General features: G+C 46.5%; 1 protein-coding gene across 1 annotated transcript in view; it reads right to left on the bottom strand.

The window, feature by feature from the left end:
• Window positions 1-8,543, bottom strand: part of LOC119453124 (cytokine-inducible SH2-containing protein) — a 35,543-nt gene extending 27,000 nt beyond the window's left edge. Inside the window, exon 1 of the mRNA XM_037715126.2 lies at window positions 7,888-8,543. The gene's annotated coding sequence lies outside the window, so the exon portion shown is untranslated. The remainder of the gene's footprint in view (window positions 1-7,887) is intronic.
• Between the last annotated feature and the right edge of the window lie 11,787 nt (window positions 8,544-20,330).

The raw sequence follows: 20,330 nt of genomic DNA, 5'->3' as shown, positions 1-20,330 counted from the left end.
AAATTGAGGGACCAGACCGAAAGGGAGATTGTTGAAGCTTTTTGCATAATAAAACCTGGCGACAAGTGTAATCAGCACGCCGTCTGTCTCGTTGCTACCAGAAGTCACTTTTCTGGAATGTGCCTTGTAATTTATTTATTTTTTTTTTTTTGCGGTCAATTGATTGCTAGTATTTTTTTATTTTTTTTAATGCTGGAACTGTGGCCGAGACCAAAACTGCGGCCAAGAACTGCTGAAACGAGCCAGCGTTAGTTTTTCACCAGATTTTACTATTTCCATAGCCACGTTTATAGATTCCATCGCCTTCACCTTTACTCCTGGTGTTGTTTTCATTAAGACATTTACCTTTAGCCTTCATCCTTTTTATGACATCATCGCGCCTCTACATCAGTTGTTTGGTGTATTTATTGTTTATTGGTGTACTTTTTTTAAATCAAACGTTGTTATGGCCTCATCCTACGCCTTTACTCTGGCTATTTGTTAAGTGACATCTGTCATTTTCGTTTCATTCACATGCTCACGGTTTTCTCTCCCTCTTTTTGATGATACAGTATGAACGACTCGTGGTTATTTTGGTGATCGCTTGTCGCAATCTTGTTTCACACTGTTACCCAGCAGATATTTTTTTATTTTGTATTTTTATGTTTATCGGCACATGTGAGAGTGACAATGCGGACACGTGTACAGGATCCTGAATGAAATATATGTTGCTTGCTTACCAGAAATAAACAGATGGCAGTCTACGCTCGTGGTGCCGTGCGTGTTTCTTTCGTGTGTTCTTGGGTTTTTTTTTTTTTTTTGAGTTGTAAAAACGTCTAAAAGCTCCTACTGTAAACTTTTCAATTTCGTTAGCGATTTCTTGTAAATTTTTACTGCAACTAATTCAATTTTACGAGCTAAAAAGGCTACCCATATAGCTGCCCCATTTATGCGCGTTCACGTGTATCTTTCAGACGCAAGACAGGGGTAATTGGAGCTCGCAGACAAACGAGAACTGAAGTGACGATTTCATATAATGCGCTGCTTAAAACTGGGCGAAGCTAACTTTACGAAGACAGCCTGCCCCGGGAAGAAAAAAAAGCGAATAATGAGCAAAACGCTATAAGCTGCCCACAAACACAAAATGGCGGCGATCGGCGAACACACCGTTGAATCATCTGCCTAGTTCGTCTTACGTCACTCTCACTTCACGACAGCACAATCGTCTGCTGGTCGACCAAAATCAGTCTCACAAAATCAATTCCAATTTCATCGGCGACTTCTGTTCAATCTACCATTTTCATTTAATCTAAATCAATCTAATCTAAACAGCTCCAAAGGTCGTTTCCGCGTTGTCCCCGTCTATCTAATTGGGCACTAAAAGAATTCCAGACGGAACCTTTAGCTACAGCTGCCGAGAAAAAGGTGGAAAATGAGCAACCATCACATACGCACATTAAATGGCGCAACAATCGAATGACTTCCGTCATTCATTCCGCCTTCGGAAACAAAATGGCTGCCATCTGCAGCGGCATTCGTTTGTCTGTTCCCTCCTTCCGGAAGCGGCGACGTCGTCTGCTAGTCGACTGGGACCAGAGCATCCATTATCTCTCATGGGTATCAACTCAGCAACCACCTCGCTTGCTGTAACAGATCAACTAATCTTCCTTCGTCTGCGTCGCGCGCCTTATCCTGCTCTGACGCACTGGATTCGAAATTTACTTTTTTTTTTTCTCAGAAATATAGGAGCGCAAACAAGGCGGTTAATTGTCACGTTCCGGGAAAGCCGCCGGCGGCTGAGCGAACGACGGCCGGTGAGAATGAGCAAATATCCGTGTTTCACGTTTAAATTAGCGGCGATTCCCAATTCTAAGAAATCTTACCCAAGTGAGAAAAAGTGCGAGTTTAATTTCGCTTTTGACGGATCAGGAGATGACAACTGCAGCCGTGCAGAGAATCGCTAAACCATAGCCTATGGCTAAACAAAAGCACGCTAAAATGCAACGCTTGCAGCGACGCGATGCGGACCATTTGCGTGTCACGTGCTACACGGATGGATGGATGGATGCTGTGAGCGTCCCCTTTGAAACGGGGCGGTGGGTGGCACCGCCAAGCTCTTGTTCTTCTTTTGGTTAATGACCTGTCATCAATTTTTTTTTTCCTTTTTCTCTTCTTTTTTTATCGCACAAGGAATTCCCAACATCAAACTTTCTGAACCACTACTCGGAACTTTGTTTCTCTACGCCTGCGTTGTTTGTGGTCTCCCTAACTTTTCTGCCGCCAAACATCGACAAAGCCATCTACCAATCAGTGGTGAAACGACAGAAAGCCCATCAGTTACCATGAATCTTTTTTTTTTTTATTATTGACTGTCAAGTACAAAAGTACATGTGAATTGCGTCAATGCCGTAAGATTTGTTATTTCATCTCTCTCTCTCTCTCTCTCTCTCTCTCTCTCTCTCTCTCTCTCTGTAAGGGCTGCGAACGTGCGAGCCGGGTAATCTTGCTTGACCTGGTACGACCTAGTACGTGTTTCCGCAAAGCTCCAACAGTGCGAATCACTCATCTTTCCAACAGATCGGGCGGTTTTGATGCATTCCATTTGTGCTGACTACTTAAAGGTTCTCTACAACGCTCCTCATGAAACTTGTGCGTAAATACCCCAAAATGTGGGCGTGGGAACAGCCGCCAGCTACGCCGGCGGTTGGTATAGAGTAACGGACGCTTAATGCGCAGGGCGTTGGTGCGACTCTCACGGGCGTAAAGTTGTATCTTCGTCCACTTTCATTTCCCTTATCATTTCTACACTTCAATTGAAACAACAAATAACGTTCCCCTAAGCTTTCTCCTTGGCTTCACTATCGATCGCGATGTTGGAAAACTTGTATGATACGATTGGGAAAAAACTTGTTAAAACCTGCCAAAAATTTGGTGCACGCCGTTCTTGGTATACGGCTGGTCGATGGGCAGAGTAGTATTATACGCACATGGGTTTCTCACTGTACGCCTAAACGTCCATCGCGCTTCGAAAAAATTGAATGCAGCTCCGACTGTCGGAGCCTGGCTGTAACTTGTTGGAAACCTAACGGAAACTTCTCGAACGCCTTGCGTATGTAAGACGTGTACATTGAATCGGACGGTTTTTTACGTACAGATGCTTCGTCCACCCCCTAGAATTTGATGGCTGCTCGGACTATCGGAGCCTTGCTGGAGCTTGTTGTACGACTAGCTGGTATACGATTAGCTGTACAATGTACCGGTTTTTTTTTTTTTTTTTTTTTTTTTTTTTTTTTACGTTGAAATCACCGACGACTGCGCTGTTTGTTGCCTGTCGGATGTACGGCGTAAAGACATCGACGGTTCCTATAATAGGCTTTTCGTCTGCGTCGTCTGCTGTCGATAGTTCGATCAATCAATTATTTATTATTATTACACATTAATGCAATTACAAAGTAATAGTATAATACAGAAGGAGGTCTCAAAGTAAAAATTGTCAGGGGGACCTCCTGCTAATACATGTATAAAAAATGTAGAACATACGATTTAGCAACTAATGTAAAAATAGCGGGAGAATACAAATCAACATAACAGAAGTGTTTACTGGAAACAAGAAGAGATGAAGAGATTGACTCTTTCAAAAACTTCGACTAGAGTGAGAATCAGATGCAACAGACGGCATACTATATACTCGGATGCCTGCGTTCAGTTCTTGGGTCACATTGTGACGCACAAGGAATATAGAGCGACGCTGGCCGAAGAATTCGGTCGTTATTTTGCCCGAACAGCTGTTGCAGTGAAAGCGCAACAGCTGAAAAATAGAAAGAAAAAAAAAAAGGAGATCTCATGTACAAACGCGCGAACGAATTCCCGCTCGTCTGCCACGTCGTTTCGGTTGGCGAGATATAATTAGGCGAAATCAAAGGCTTCGGCGGTCGCCGTCTGCTTCGAAAGGCGATAGAACTTCTGCTTCGATCGACAGACGATTTCAATTAGCGCCCGATGCCGCTCGAACGCCGGTTAATGTGGAGGTCTCTCTTTTTTGCTGTCATTTTCTTTCTTTCTGACTATGGTGCCGTCTAAATGCGAATCTAATGCTTTCTAACGGGCCCAGTCAAGCCTTTTCGGGCTCTTTTTCCGTGCTCCAAACATCTGAGAGATGTTGAATAAAGCTGAATTGAATTATTATTGTGTGATGGCTAAATCGAAAGAATGTCTACAGCGGAGCTGTGTTCAGCTAAAGAACTCACCGCTAGTTAAACGCTGTGGCTACGGGCATAATAATAGAAACCAGAAGAACATCTGACAAACAATTTTACCATTTGGGCTGCGCTATTAACGTGGATGCATTTCTTCTATTAAAATTTTTTTTTCTTTCAATCTATGCTGTCTAATACGTGGCTATTTCATATTCTATGATAGTTAGACAGCAAGACAGGCTACAGCGGAGCTTAAATGTTCATCGGTAATCAAGCGGCCCTAGGCAAATTAACTACAACTAGAAGAACAATAAACATGAGTAGCGATAAACAATTCAGACGTCGCAAACACACGCAAATTCGAACGTGTGACAACTACAATTTACGTATACGATCGACAACAACCGGGATATCTTATCTGAAGCTACGATTTCGCGCATTAAAACACCTGGTATATGAAACGAAACAGCATACGCCAGAGAAGATGACGGCAAAGGTGATGTTCTGTCCAGTTCCTGATAACCGTTTTTGTGTATTGGATTTTTTATTTTTTTCACAATGAGGAAACGTACTCAACAGGAACAACAATACATTTCGCTACAGACTTTTAACTCTATAAATAATGTGCATTTTAGCGGGAAACTGCACTGTCTTCTGCAATGTTAGTCCGTCAACAAGCTTCCGTACACAAATAAGACAAAATCCCTAACAGTGCATAATAAACATGACTGTGGGGTAGGTTAAGGAAGAACACGTACGTGATTGGAATTGTTTTCCAGCACACCGTTGTAAACGCAATCACTCGCGAACAGCTTACTGCTGGTCTGTCTGAATATTTGCAACGTAGGGTGTATGGTTAGATTGATTTCTTTCTTTCTTATTTTTCCGCGGACTGTGTATTGTATGCTCAATGATCATTGTTGCATACACGACAATTTTCGAGAACACTTTATTAGTCTAAACTCGCTTGTTGTATAGAGCATTAGTGCACACTTCAAATAGAGTTGTAACCGTATTGTCTTTTTTGCAGCTGCCGCGTTGAATTGCTAATAGCGAACCGCCACGGAAAACGTCCTTCGCGCGTCTTATGTGAAACCCTGTTGCTATAACCTGTTCTCTAAAAAAAAAACTAAAAGTGCAATTACAAACCTCCGCATCCGTCTTACGCTTTTAGCATACGAAACCAGGAGCAACGAAGCGCTCAAACGGCGGGTTGCAAAGTGACAGCGTGTAAATGCGAGAAATGTAAATGTACAACAGAGGAAAACTCGGGCGAACTGTGCACGAACCTAGAGTTGCAGAACACACGCACACGACATCATCCATTACGCGTTTCGTCGAAACATGCAGGGAAAACAAGGACAGAGCGCTGAATGTGCCGTTCTGTCAACAAATGCGGCACGAAAATAAGAAATGAAACAGAAAGGCCGGGCGGCCGTGGCTGATGGGGTCCTGGACTGAGAACTGCACCCACGCCCAGGGCCCGTCGAAGTACCCTGCGGTTTCTTTCCTTTATTTTAATAAACGTTCTCTCTCTTTCTCTCTCTCTCTCGCATTTCGTTTAGCGTAGGCATAAACCGCACCCACGGAGGCGGCGCCAGCGTGAGATATATCTACGTCACGTTACGTCACAGAGCGAGCTAGGCCTTTTTACGGTGACAGGCGTGTTATTGCCGAGTAGGGAGTGCCGCGCGGCCGGCGAAATAACAAATAGATCAAAGAAAACCTCCGCTGACCGTTAATTATCCGAGCAGCCTACGCAGCCGAACATCATAATTAAAGGGCCCAGAACGAGCGAGTCGTGGAAGAAAGAAGGAATCAAGAAGACATGGGACAACCTCGTTCTGCGCAGGGTTTGGCCAGCGATCGACTGGCGGCGAACAACGAAGCTACGATTCAACAATAAAAAAATAAAATAAAAAAGAACGATACCAATAAAAGGCAGGCCACAGAACAGCGCGCGAAGGTTAAAAAAAGCCCCAGCACCGAGCCGGCTCGATTTTTCTTTTTTTCTCCGCGCCGCCCGAGTCTATCTCGAGTGACGTGTGGGCGTATGCCATTTCTAGACGAGCGTGTGGAAAAGAAAAGAAAGAAAGCAAAAAGGGAAACTTCCGAAAGCAAAAGCGCCGGTATAGTGGTGTGCTCAGGTAAATGAAAGAACGCACGCGCTACTGCGGCCGCGATAGGTTGATGGCCCCGACGTGACCTCGTTCTGGAAAGCCGAAGGACCCCCGCAGCAGCAGCAGCGGCGCCGGCTTCGAAGCGAAACAAAGGAACACGCCAGCCGTGTCACACAAGAGCAAGTGGGTCTCCATGCGACCCCGTTTCGAGCCACTTCTAAGCCACAACGTTTTCTTTTAATTTTATTAACCCCCAGAAGTTCGCGTGATATCCGGAAGCCTTCCAAAACTTCCATTGAAGCACAGCGTCGTCGTCTGCTAGCTAGTAGCCCAAGTTGCAGAAGTGCGGCAGTAGTCGTCGTCTGAATCGGAACAAAGTTGTCTGCAAAACGTGACGTTGTGTGACCGTCAGAGTATTGTCTATAAGATTATCAAAGTTGCGCAATGTGCAGTGGGCAGTTACGGCACGCCATCTGGATTGGGCGACACGTCGAACAACCTCGCTGGTCACATTTTTAGCGCAACAAATGCATCGTTACGAGCTTACCAGCCGGCACACTTTCGACCCCGCAGTTTCCGTCTGGTGCAGCTAAATCTTTAAACCGTCGTCTGCTCACGCCGGTTTCGTCTGCTCGCATCGCTCATCGATGCAGACGCTCGGGGAAAATGCGCTACAGGACGGTACTTCTTCCTCTTTTTTTTTTTTTTTTCTTTTTTTAGCCCACACACGTGAGAAGATGTTTAGTAAGCATAGCGTAAGCAGTGAACACTTCACCTCTACAATGAGCCGAATCGAGGATTCATTTTGTCATTCGCACCAACCAACGGCCGATCTTTCAAGCGCGCGTCGCCCCCCCATAACTCCGGAGAGGTCTCTGACCTCGACTCCGGCCAGTTTCGGTATGTGCCGCGCTGAAAGGCCTCTCAACATTTGAGCGGTCCTCAAGAATCGCACGCGATAACGTTTTGCTGTCTCTTCTTTATTTTTCTCGGTTCGAGGCTTCATCGAAGAGGAAATATATCCATCCGCGAAGAAAAAAAGAACCGGCCGTCATTCGTCGTAATGAAAGAGACGGGGTTTTTCCTTCAACGTCTTACGGCGAAAAACTCGCCAGCCGTCCCGGAATTCCCCGAAAAAACAAGAGGCTTCTTTTCCTCGGAATCTACCGCCTGCGATCGTGACCGAACGTAAACGGCGAGCGCCTTAAGTATACTGCAAGCGGCATTAGTAGCCGAGGCAAATCAGATCCCGGGCGCGACGCCGCAGCGGCTAGGCTTAGCATCGACTTCGGCCCGAACCCGACCGGCGCTTGCGTGAAAGGCCGAACCGAGGCTCACGTCGTCGTCGCGCTCCCGGCAGCTGGCGCTGCTCGTTAGAAGCGTTATCGGCATCGCTACGTGCTGTTTCCCATTCAAACACCGCCCGCTAACATCATCCGAGTTTTCAAGCGGTCGTCAAACCCGGGGTCAGGTTGCATGCGAACGAACCGAAGACGAGGGGGAGTGCCGGTGTTCGGAGCGCGCGCTGCCCCGAACCGACAAAAACGAGCTTAGGAGCCCGGGTTTTTTTAGGAAAGACCCTTCAAACTCACCCATGACGGTGACTGAGGCAGCGAGCAACAGTCCGTGGTGGAATCCAGAGTTACCGCGGCGGCGCCCGTTGGACCGCAGCGATCGCACGACACATGCCAGTATCCACAGCAGCCGAAGCTTGTTGGTCGAAGACCCGCCGACGGCTAGGACGTATGGCGGCCTTGCCTCGTCCTTTCCAATCGATAATCCAGGGTCGTCGTCAGTTTTGCCGAGGAAATTTTTTTAAAAGCGAAGAAGGGATTTAAACGCCACAAGTGCTTCCCGATTCGGACCCCCTCATGGGAAGACCGAAAATCCTCCACCTCTCCTTTCTCAGTAGGGATGGTGCGCGCACAACACTGAAACACGAGTTGATGCGAAAAAGAGAAACCACACCGATGGGATGGGCACCGAACAAACGGTTGAGTCGTTACCACACGAGTCTAGAGAAGTCACCGGCGAACAAGTAGTAAAGTGTGGTGGTTCGTAGCGGAGGCCGGCGCCTACCGCTCAGTTCGACCGTTCAAACGACGACTTCGGCCGAAGCCGACCCAACGCCGGTCTGGGGCCTCTCGCGCTGGGAACACCCTCCTCGCCGGCACCGCCGCGCATAAAACCCTCCCCGACGCTTCGACCTCGCCGAGCGCACAGGCCTCAGGCCGCGCTCCCAACTGCTCCGCCGGTTTCTTCTACTGGGAATCCATCCAGAGAGCGCTTTCCAGGAACCAAGCGCTTCCCTTCCTCCCTGCTGCAAACTCCTCCTCTCCGTGAATACGCGCGCACTCTCTCCCTTCTTTCTATGTTCTCTGGCCTTCTGATGCCGCTCTTTTAATTTTTCTTTTGCAGTGACGCCGCTATTGCTAAATCCGAGCAGCGTTGTAAGATCCCACAGTTAGGAGTCGGCCAATCAACGAGACAAGAAACACACCGACGCCGAGCGTTTCTTCCGCGGAATCGACATCGATGTCCCGCGTCGTCTGCTACCCGATGAGGAGAGCAGACGACGGGGGCGTGCGGAGCAGACGACGCTCCTCCGGCAAAGCGCGCGTAGTCAGTCCTAGTTCGACGAGTTTTGGAGGAGCTAAAACACACGCACACACACACACACACAAAAGGGGAGTTTATCGAGAAACACCGGGGCTATGCGAAGCTACACTCGCGAGGCGGACGTCAACGAGAGAAACAGCGCCGAACACGCGGAACTACTTTCCGCTGCGCACCGACTGACTGCGCGCACCTAGTAGTTCGTGCAATCCCTGCTGCACGGTTCTAATGGAGAGACGGCTTCTCTCTTCTCCTCGCCGTTACGGAGAACGAACCGGTAAGAAGAGTGCCTCGCCACGGGCTGAGAGGAGGAGAGTAGGCGGCGAAGGAGGTCGCCAGCGGCAGCACGCCACTACTATTTTCATTCCAACTCGCCCGCTGCTTCTTTCCTTTTTTCTCGCTGTGTTTACTTCCCAGAAAAACGCATTCGACGCCGCGGGTTGCGGAGAGGGCGGTAAATAAAAACGCGCTCGCCGCCGCGTTCCTGTGAGGAGGAGGAGGAAGGCAGAAAGAGAGAGATAAAAGAAAGATAATAAACTCTTCTGCTCCCCTTGCTATCTCAAAGCCAAGCAAGAAACAAAAGGAAAGCGCTTCCTCCTCATTCTCTGGAGATCGGGGGAAGGAAAGAACGCCGGGAAGGAGCTTTCGGCAAGCAAGTTAAAAAAGAAAAGAAAGATAAAGACGAAACAAAGGCGTTGCGCTATTTTTTTTTCTTTCTTGTTTACTTCGCTGTGACGTCACTGAATCGTCACGCGGGTTGCGCGCTTCCATTTATCGGCTTAGCGGCGCGCGATGTCTACGTCACGGGCGGTCAGCCGCTCTGGTTGGTCGATTCGGAAAGCCGCCTTGTCGTCTGCTGCTCCCGAACGCGCGGTTTCGTCTGCTCACGCCCGAACGTTGTTCATCTGCAGTGGGACACAACGCGTTTCTTCTGGTTACCTGTTCCAGCGCTGAAGCGCAAACGTCTGTGCTAGAAACACCTAGAGCTTTTTTTTTTTTTCTTTTTGTTCATTGAGCTCACGGCGCTGACCATTCACAATTACCGCCCGGAGCGGTTCGGAAGTGGTCACCCACAGTGTGACCACTCCTCGTACTGTTCACTTTTACGACGCCCTAACCCACCGGTCACAGTGATTCACGCTTGTTACCTGTCATGTAAAAGAGAAAACCATTTTTCACGCTGGGAAAAAAAAAAAAAAAAAAACCGGGTTGGTTCCCGTTCGTGCCTTTGAGGTGTGTGTTAGAGGGAGCGGGGGGGGGGGGTTCTGCAGTGCAAGCTTTCGACCATTCTTGAACAAAACAAAACAAAAAAGGTGCAGTACGCAGCAAGGCTTGCCGGAAGGTACAGAGTGGTACGAGAATTTCGCTCGATGCCAGAACACTTCTCCCGAGAAAGTTGCAAATGAACGGTTGTAAGATACTTCCTTTCATCCTCTTTTCTTTTTTTCTTTTCCTTTATTTTCCTTCAGTCCATTCAGTGCGAGCTTTTGTGAGCCGCGTGCGGAAATAAACTCGCACAAAAGCCCCGACCGACGCGCCCGGCTCCCGCGTGGACTCCATTGTACATCGCTCAAAGGAATGAGCCACGTGGTTCAGGGCCGGCCGGGAAGGTGTGTACTATAGGACGGCGGGGAATGCGGCTATCTGGCCTGCGGTACCGGCAGCGCTTTTTACCGAGCAGGAAATGCACCAAAGAAAGAAGACGCGGAGAAAAAGAAAATAAAAGAACTTGACCCTGTACTTATACTGTGCCGTGCATCCTTTCAAAGGCTTCTTATGCCGCGCCCCTCCCATAAGCCGTGACTGTAGCCCTCTCTCTCTCAACGAGATCACGGAGGTCAATGCTCCGGAGAGCGCCGCCCCGATCTCTCCATCCCGTCGTGGCGGTGGGCGAGATTTTTATTGATCTTTAAATCAATCAGTCTTCAGGACTGTCTACGGCTCGAATAACGTCGGCCACAGGAAGATGTCTTACAATAAGAAAGAAGTAAAAAAAAAAAAAGTAAGGGCATAGCTGTTTCGCGGAACAATGTCGCCGCCGCCTGTCGTCTGCTAAACTTAGAGCACGTCTGCAACAAGGATTTTGATGAACGCCGTCTGCAAGCCCAGTATCGCCGTCGTCTGCTACGTCGAAGAGAGGAACGAGCGGCGCGCTGCTGAAGAAGACGCGGCTCGTTTAGCAGACGATCTTGATCGCGTAGACTTGTATCCATTGCGTGTACCTCAGAAGAAAAAAAAACTAAACAAAATGAAGACCAAAGGAGCATTCGATACAAGATGGCGGAACGTGCAACAAGGCTTTGATGAGCGGCGCCGTCTGCAAGCAGCGGCTCCAGTATCACCGTCGTCTGCTACTTAGAAATTACATTAAAAACAAGTTTTGAAGCAGACGATCTTGATCGCATATACTTGTATTCGTTGCGTGTACCTCAGAAGAAAAAACTAAACAAAATGAAGACCCAAAGTGGCATTGCATACAAAATGGTGGATCGTGCAACAAGGCTTTGATGAGCGGCGCCATCTGCAAGCAGCGGCTCCAGTATCGCCGTCGTCTGCGACTTATAAATGACACTAAAAGCAAGAAGAAGAAGTAGTTTATTCGTTGGAAAATGTAGAGAGGTCGGCCGGAAAATGGAGCATCTGGCCTGCTACTCTACGTAAGGGAAGGGAACCAAGTTTTGAAGCAGACAATCTTGATCGTACTGAATTGTAGCCATCGTGTATCCCAGATGAAAAACTAAAAGGAAAACCAGCCGAGAGTTCGCAACACACTGCGACAATTTTAGAAACAGAAGATCGTGCGTGCAACAAGCTTTCGATGAGCACCATCTGCAAGCGGCGGCTCTCTAGAATAGCTGAAGGGGCGCGCTGTGAAGCAGACGACCTAGATCACACGTATTCATTTTGCAGTCGTCGCATACCTGAATACATGAATAATCTGAATACTCGGGTATACTTCGATATCAGCACTTTACTGAAGACGTCAGGACACAGTGCTCTACCGGAAACAAGACGGGAATTGCCGGGAAGAACAGAAAGTCAGTGGGAGACCACTCGAAGAAGAGCGAAAGGCGGCAGTGGCCTGCAGGAGCAGAGGACACACCGTCCAGCAGAAGCGAAGACCGGCGCGGAGACGTTCAGCCGACGTTTGTAGACAGGAGCAGACGACCCGCGAACTCGTCGTCTGCTTCAGCAAAGGCAGCAAGACTCTTCTCCCTCCTTATCCAGCCGGCATTCCCCGCGACAAGTTCACAGTTAAACCGATGGAGGTTTTTGAAGAAGCTGACAATGGAGGGGCGGCGGCGAGGATTTGAGAAAACCACCCGCAGGTTCACCATTGGGCGGCAAAGCGCAAACGCCCGCCCGCCGTCGAAACCTCCCAGCTTTCCCCCGAACGCTGTTACGCGGCGTCTATTCCTGCGTCTCACGTTCTTCGAACAAGCATGCCTATGAACTGGTGACCGATTTCCGCGGAAAGTCCATAAAAATGGCCTCCTGTGTCGCTATTGTCCAAAGCAGGGAGTCACGGTTTCGCTCAAAAGCCAAGACCTCACCCCCTCCGTTCTTTCTTTCTTTCGATCTTTCTTTTTTTTTTTTTTTTTTTGTGAGTATGTGCTTTTTTCGGTTCTAAAGACTGCGCACCGCCATTCCCTGCCAAAAAAATTAATAAAAAAAGGCCAGGCGCACCCTTTATGCTGCGTTTTTACCTGCTTGCTCTGTCAAGAGATGCTTTGGACTGCAGCAGCGTGCACCAGACGAGAACGTTGTCAAGAACGCGGAATTACACACCCGAAAAGATCTTCGCCTTTTGTGTGCACGACCGCCTGCTTTTGCTTTGAAGAGTTGGGGCGTACAGGAACGTGGTACGACTAGGAACAACTGATTCGTGTCACTGCAAGCAAGAGCGCATTCCGGAAGTTCGAAGAGAGTTGTAAGCTACCGCGATAAAAAAGAACGCGACATTTTTGCGCCGTTTAAGTTTAAACGACGTTTCATTAGGGTGTTTTCTCACGACACTGAGCAGGGAGTGAAAAAAAAAAAGAAAGAAAAGATGGTCGATGTTAATAATGAGCATGCGATTCGGAACACTGCCAGACGTATGAATCGGTGAATCAGATAACAATAGCACTGGAGGGGACAGTCTTGCACTACTAAAATCAACCATAAAACTCTAGAAACGTTATCGCGTTGCACGATCTTCTACTTGAAATAATACAGCATACGAAATTCATTCATGATATTCATGTCCTCGTATGAGTAACGCTGTTGCAAGCCACCTTCAATATTATCATTCAATGCGTCCGTATATTCTGTTAAGTAGTTAAGTACTCTGATGTCGTCTAACGCTGGTACATGTACGCTGTGCTAAAACTCACTGGTCAGTTGTATTCATCAGCAAAAGCTACACGGACTGCTACATGACCTGCAAAAGTGGGCGGTTGCATAACGGCTGCAAACTACACGACAATACACTATCAAGAGGGCAACTATACGTTATTGTAAAACTTCATTTGGGCCTAGTTGGTACATAATTCTGAGCTGAAACTTACAGCGCAAACGCTATAAGACGAACCGCAAAAGTTATACCAAATCGTGTGTATCCAGGGTAGCACGTTCATTCAACGTTCTTTTCGCGTTATGCGTGAACCAGCACTTCCACGATATTGAAACATGAGCCCGCCCACGGGTCGCCTTTCTAAGCGGCATCATGCCCGGATTTCTCAAGTTTGTCTTCTCTCCTTGAAAAATGAAAAAAAAAAAAAAAACGTAAAACGTATAGAATTGCCATAGTTCATAATCGTCACAATCAGCCCTTATTATCACCTCCGCAGGACGAAGGCCTCTCCCCGCGATATTGCGCCGTCCTCGGCAGTTAGCAGACCATAAACTACGCATCTCCTGTAGCGGTCATCCATCCTCTCTTCTATAAAAGTAAATAAATAAATAATAAAAGATGTGCTTACCTTTTTCGGCGGCCCAGTTTTACATCTTTCCAGCGTATCCATTTCAACTTATTTTGTTGACGTCGTTTTCCGGAAGCATAACTTTGTCGCAGTTCGTTTTATGTCAGTATACCCCCCGCTACAGAAATGGTTCGCAAGGGGGGGGGGGAATGAACTTTCCCTCAGTATAGTAGCACTAAATCAAGGCGGTTGACTAAGTTATGCTTCGAAAAAAACTGTTTTCGTTCGCTCGGTAAAACGATGTTGATCACTAGAAGAGAAAACGAAGACTAAATCGTCCTCTTTTTCTTCATCTGCGCATCGGTATACCTCGGCGAAAGTATACACGTCAATGCGCGGTCCGAGATTTCAAAATATTTGCTTGCATTTCGGTCGCTCCTTTTTTTTTTTTTTTTTTTTTTTTGCGCGGGGTAAGTTCTAGACCCGTGCTATACTTAAGCTTATTCATTGGTTCTTTTAGTGAACGATGAACTTTATAGATCCGAGTCAACGCTTGCCAAATCTATGACGTCACGGCAAACTGGTAGCCATTCGACAGTTGCGTAGCCGGGGGGAAGGGGTGGGGGAGGTGCAAATAACCCCCCCCCCCCCCCCATCTAAAAAAATAAAAATCTGGCTACGCCACTGAATATCGTATTTCATGCTAGCGTCCTTTTCTGGCTCACAAAGCCTCACCTGGTACTTATATTGAGTGGTCGAATAACCGAAGCGCAATTTGTGCATACAGCGAGGCGAGTTACAGCATATAGAAGTATACACTTCAGACGCACACGGGTGACGTCAGATCACGTAGTAAGGACAGCTCGAAAATGTGTTTGGTAACAACAAAGAATCGCAGACCGTGCTGTTTGGAACATTTCCCATTCGTGTACATACGCTTTCCGGGAAACTTGAAGGAGAATTAACTGGGAACGAGCGTCACGCGAAGAAATTTTGTAACACGTGTCGAAAGTTCTCAGATGAAGCTTTTTCCCGGAACCGTAATGACGGCTTTAGGAGGAGGAGAAAAAAAAATTCTCTATTGTGAACCCAGAAAACATTCTCGATACCAAACATTCGTCAAGCGAGGAAATGTTTAACACGCGTCGAAAGTTCTCAGACGAAGCATTTCCCGGAACCGTATGACGACTTTTAGGAGAAAAAAAAAAAAATTCGAACCAGAAAAAAAATTATCGAGACAAGAATTATTTGAACGACGATTCTGGTCGCTTAGCACACTTTTTTTTTTTTTTAGAAAATGAAAAAGTCACGCAAATGTTATAAAGGGATAGCCTCTTAATCTAGCGAGATATAAGCGTCATACGCAGCAGGCTTTTACTGCTGTCAGCCCGAAATCTTTTGCCCTTATCCACCACGTGGAAGTTAGCAAAGCTAAAGTAAAAGTTCGTGGTATTTCTAGCTTTTTTCTCATTCTGAGAAAAAACAAGTGCACGTCAAACAGAAAGATAGCAGCATATGTGCTGCACGTGGATTGGTACAGTTTCTTACTTAGCACTATACGTATATATATATATATATATATATATATATATATATATATATATATAGCTTCGAGAAATGAGTCCTCAATATCTGTGGCGAAATGTATCAACGGTCCACTTATCGGAACTTTATTGTCCCCAGTGTTGATAATAGCGTTGTTGGAATTTCGACCGCCTATTGAATTTTGGCGTTGATTAACTTTGACGACTTATTTCACAAATCAGGCTCTAAGCACAGGATTTATACTAACAGATATTTGTACCATGCAATGTTGGTTCATTAACCCTGTGGTACGAGATTTTTTTATAAATATTTGGATGTTCCATCGTACCTGGTTGGTCGACGAGCGCAGAGTGTCTAGAGAACTCTAGACCAATCAATTCAGGGCTGTATTTAACAAACGTATCTTGAAATAAAAACTGATTGATCGATTGGTTGATTGACTTCATTACGGCTTCAATTCAGCAAGAGGACACGCGTTTTACAGTAATTAACTACGAAGGTAAAGGCCAACTGCAACAAAGCTTGGGGATGCGCTAGAAAAAAAAATGCCTAGTTTCTGATATTGTAGATATAAAGTCAGCCTCTATAAGAAATCTTACGTTTCAAATACGTGGGCGCTCTTTAAAGGCTACTGATGTGGAAGTTATACAATTGCCAGCCGTGCAGCCTTGTCAAGATCGCTTCGGTAGTTTATATAACTCAGTTATATTGTAAATTTAGCCAACGGGAAATTTCGTTTCAGCCGTGGCATTCATAATTATTGAAAATTGAAGAAAAATGAACGCATGTATTCCCCGTATGCCCCGAATTCATAATCATATAGGATCACATATGCGATCCTCTACGAAAGCTCGCATGCTCCCGTATTAACCGTATGACATCATGTGACCGATAGCAGATTATAACACGTCTGTAGCTGCTCTGTGGTAATAGAGAGTTTTAGCGAGTCCGTTAAACGGTACCGGACTGGGCGTTTTACCAGATGAGCGGAGGCGCAAACGCGAACCACCTGCACGGCGCCCAGCCACCTGGTGGCAGAGCTCAACCAACCAGACAAACATAGCTAATATCGCAGTAACCGAGTGTGATTTACTTTGCTGCTGGTGTAAATTTTCGGCAGAGGCGTAATCATGTTGCTGCCGAAAATTTACACTGAGGAGCAAAGTGAAATACACTTGGTTACTGCAACATTAGTTCCGCGTTTGTCTGGTTGTTGCCGCCGAAAATGTACATCAGCAGCAAAGTAACATACACTTGCGCGGTTACTGCAGTAGTAGCTCTGTGTTTGTCTAGTTGAGCTCTTCGCCTGCAGGTGGCTGCACCATACAGCTATAGTTCACGTTTGGGCTTCCTCACCGGAGGTGCGGGAATCGACACTGCGATCGACAGACCTGGTCATTCAAACCAGGCTGGCAGAGTGGTCGGGGCGTTGCGGCTCCCTGGGCCCCGACTATAGTCCCCTTGTCCAGCCTGGGCTCCATTTCCCTTCCCCTCTATACTTATATAATAAAGTTTATCCCTCCCCCCCCCCCCCTCCTACCGCTCGTCCGGTAAAACGCCCAGTTCGCTTGCGTTTAACGGAATACCGGACTCCTCCCTAAAACTCTCTAATACCACTCTGCAATTGGTCGCGCAAGTATTATTAGCGTACGCTTCTTCTGCGTAATGCAGTTATGTTGATAAAAGTGCAATATCTACCTCACCACTTCTTTATAATAAGTCTGTTTGCACTGGAATACACAGACACACACACACACCACGTACAGTGAGTGACATAGAATTAGAGACAGACAGACGACCTTAAATGACAGCTCCGGCGATTTTTCGATATCATGTCCGCTGACCTTAATGCAATTTTGAATGTACGTTCTCTTTTGTACTCTGATTATCTGTGCCGAACGATATGACTGCGAGTCATTTAGTTTTCCTGAAAATGAATTTTAAAGATTAGATTTTAAAGATTGCCAATGCCATTCAATATGACAATATCCTAATACGTTTTTTTTTTAAAACAAAACGTTGCCTTTTAAGTAAAATATTGCAGCCACTTACTTCGCCATCGTGTGGTGATATTCTGCCGAAAGAGCGAAATATCACTGGCGTTGCGTTGTGGCGTTACCTTTTCTTTTTTCTGTGAAAAAAAAAAAAAATCGTACGCACGTTTTGTTGGATTCGTATTCTAAGAGTGGGGGGAGAGAGGGAGAAAATGAACTAGGCATAACGTAACGGGGAGGGAAATGCCGTCGTTTACGCCTGTCAGCGAGCAAGTTGTATGTGCGGAAAGCGAGGTGTTCCGCGACGTTGCGACCTTAAATTAACTGCGCGCGCCACCGTCTGTCACGCCCCACAGCTGCTGCGTGGACGTCGTCTGCACAAAAAAATGGCTCTCGCGTCGTCTGCTATATCCGGTTGTTTTGCTTCATTCTCTTTCGTCGTGCAACGGCGACGAAGTCCCTTCAGTCGCATATTATGATGGAGCGTCAATCAACGCGTCCGAGTTACGTCATTCTATTCCAATGCGCTGCAGACTAAATTGAAAGAATGTCCGGGTGGTATAGAACGATTCTTTGTGCATTATCTGTAGCCAATACTCATAATTACAGAATGACCCAGGGGAGTATAGTATACGTAGACGAATATATACGCTACAGCTGCTCCCTCTGCTTTTAAATAAAGAGCTTTCTCTCTCTCTCATTCACGTCTTCATTTACGTGTATAGAGTAGCGTATATAAGTGTATGACGTAATGCCCTGAACATTTGATCGATTTTCTATTGCCCTACTTATTTTTCTAGCTAGCGTTCGCCATGTTAGAAGAAGTTCTCAACTTACGCGGTAATGGTTACATGACTGTATAGTGACACGGTGCCAATGCTACAGGGGATTTAGTCCTATCCCTAGATCTAGGGAGTTTGGGATGTTCAAAAACATGCCGAGACCTGTTTCCAACGACAGATATTCATACACCTTGGAGCGTATACTTGTTGTAAGCATCCATTTCAATTCCCCCTATATTGAACTTCGTCGTCATGCTAGACGCGATGGCTGTCATAAATCGAGAATATGGAAAGTAGTTTGTCAGGCTAAAATCGATGCAAGAATGCTGTTGAAAGGCGGTCTGCAGCAGTCGCTGGGCCAGAAAATTTGAGAGTTTTTAGGGGGCCCCAACGCTTGCGTCCCCCTAACCTAAATCTCTCTATTATTTCGGCGGGAGGGGAAGTTCTCCGCCGGCTGCTATATTGTACCATGCACTCCGGTCGAAGGGGTTACTTTCATTAAAAGAAGAAAAAAAAAAAAAAAAAGGAAGCCATAACATTTCGTTTACAACTTGATGCGTTTATATAACATGTGTTGACGAACTAGTTGCTATTCGTGACTATTCGAAAAAGGAACAGCGCTAAAAAGAGGATCAAACAAAATCAAGACAGCACACCGATTTTGTGTCTTCTTGTTGAGTCCCGTTCTGAGCGCGTTTTTTTTTTTTTTTTTTTTTTTTTTTTTTTCATTAAGCGTTCACAAACCCACAGAGAAAAACGTAACCCATCGTGGCACACAATTTGCAGATATCTGCAGTGCATGCGCGAGATATGTATTTTCCAAATGCCATGTTCTCGTCCACAGACTAGTAGACCAATGTATTGTTAATTACCACTGGCCACTTCGCCATTGCCACTCAAAAGCCCTCTACTCTTCTGGGAATCGGTGGTGGCAACAATACATTTCCTCTCGGCATCCAGGTATGGGGTCGGGAATCATGAGGACAAGAAGTTCTCAGAGAAATTGTAGAAAAGCCTTTATGCCCCTTCTTCCGCACTTGGAGTTGAGAGGAGGAATACACTCTGTGGAGGAGAGCTTTTTGGTTTGCAAACGCCAAACAGCTGGGCTCTTAAGACAGCAAAATTTGACTTTTCTATGGAAATGGGCTATAAGAAAAAACACCGTCTGCCCGTTTTTCGTGAATGCAAAAGGATTGGCGTTTCCTTCAATCATTGCTTGACGCCGAAAAGCAGTTAAGGAGGGGGGGGGGGAGGCACTGGTAAGCAATGCAAAGATCAAAAAAGAGACATGTTGAACTCGCAGCCCAGGTAACAGCGCAGATAAGCGTTGTTTCCCGACCCAGTCTCCCACAGTGAATGGTTAGAGGGCGTACACTATTTTGCAAGTATCACAGTACTTAATCACGCTTCCTAAACATGCTATGTTCTTCTGCACTTAACATACAGTAACGAAGCTTCGCACCAGAACTTTGATAGTATCATACGGAAGTTTTACTCACTTTCGATGGCTTGCTGCGGCTTGATTGGCGAGATGTTTTGAGGGAACTCGGTATCATGGCTTTGTGATCCCCATCACGCGCGACGCATATCCTTATCTGATCCCACTCCGGAATCGATGAGACAGATATACCGAAGCAGGGTATACTTTCTGTGCTATAGAATTGTGGCATCGGGCATGTCTTCGTCATGCTCGCCTTCGTTAATTAGTTTGGAGTAAAATAACGGCTAGAAGCTCCGAGAGGTTTGAAAATGTTTCTGGCTCCCGAAACCCGCGGCTGTTATGAAGACTTCAGAGATGTATCATGTAGCACGTGTCACGACAGGCTATGCGTGAACCGACAGGCCGCGGCCGTCTCGTGCCGAGGGATTAGGCAACGAGTGATGAGACGTTCTTTCAACAAGCCTAATTTTTTCGCCATCTTCGTTTTAACAGCTTTATGCACGTCCCCCCCCCCCCCCTTTTTTTTTTTTCTATCATCCTTCCCCCTGCTCCCCTACTGAAAACTCTTTTCCGTCAATCACTGTCGCACACTTCAACATTCGCCTCGTTACCTCAAACATTCTTATATTTCTGTTCACCTTTTCAAGGTCGCTCCGCTGCGTGGATGTCGCGACCGTTCACCTACCTCCCCTCTCACCTGTTGTGGCTGTTACTTAGCTTCCCTGAGCCTGTACCCCCTCCTTCATATATTTT

Source organism: Dermacentor silvarum, chromosome 5, assembly GCF_013339745.2.
Source record: "Dermacentor silvarum isolate Dsil-2018 chromosome 5, BIME_Dsil_1.4, whole genome shotgun sequence".
Lineage (NCBI taxonomy): Eukaryota > Metazoa > Arthropoda > Arachnida > Ixodida > Ixodidae > Dermacentor > Dermacentor silvarum.
This window is presented reverse-complemented; position numbering and strand designations above follow the sequence as displayed.